The sequence below is a fragment of the Sinocyclocheilus grahami genome, unplaced genomic scaffold (genome assembly GCF_001515645.1).
Source record: "Sinocyclocheilus grahami isolate Dianchi unplaced genomic scaffold, SAMN03320097.WGS_v1.1 scaffold736.1, whole genome shotgun sequence".
Lineage (NCBI taxonomy): Eukaryota > Metazoa > Chordata > Actinopteri > Cypriniformes > Cyprinidae > Sinocyclocheilus > Sinocyclocheilus grahami.
Genome location: NW_015505915.1, coordinates 2,245 through 2,739, shown reverse-complemented (window position 1 = coordinate 2,739; position 495 = coordinate 2,245). Strand labels below are relative to the sequence as shown.

Below are 495 nucleotides of genomic sequence, written 5' to 3'. Positions count from 1 at the left end.
TAATTACTTTTTTGCCATTATTGTACGGGGTAGGTGTATGCATGTAGGTAGGTCGGGGTAGGTCGGGCAGTTTGTTAATGGAACCGCCTGCTGCCTTTGCACTCCTTGCTACCCCTGTTCAGAGTCCGATCTCAGAAAATCATGCTTTTGACGCGTGCGAGCGCTGACAAAGGCACAGCTGGGATTCGAACCCAGGACCTCCTGTTTACAAGACAGGTGCTTTGACCAGCTAAGCCACAGCGCCCATGTGAACTAGTCCATGCCAGGGGTAGGCAAGTTCGGTCCTAGAGAGCCGCAGTCCTGCAGAGTTCAGCTCCAACCGTAATCAAACACACCTGAACAAGCTAATCAATGTCTACAGGATTACTAAGGCTATTGGCAGGTGAGTTTTTTTCCAGGGTTGGAGCTGAACTCTGCCTTACTACGACTCTCTAGGACAGAACTGCCTTATGGTTATGCGCACATCAATTTAGAGTAATTTTTCTTAGACTGTAC

General features: G+C 48.7%; 1 non-coding gene across 1 annotated transcript; it reads right to left on the bottom strand.

Annotated features, from left to right (window-relative positions):
- Positions 1-170: 170 nt before the first annotated feature.
- Positions 171-244, bottom strand: trnat-ugu (transfer RNA threonine (anticodon UGU)). The gene has a single exon. It is a non-coding gene; the product is annotated as a tRNA-Thr (tRNA).
- Between the last annotated feature and the right edge of the window lie 251 nt (positions 245-495).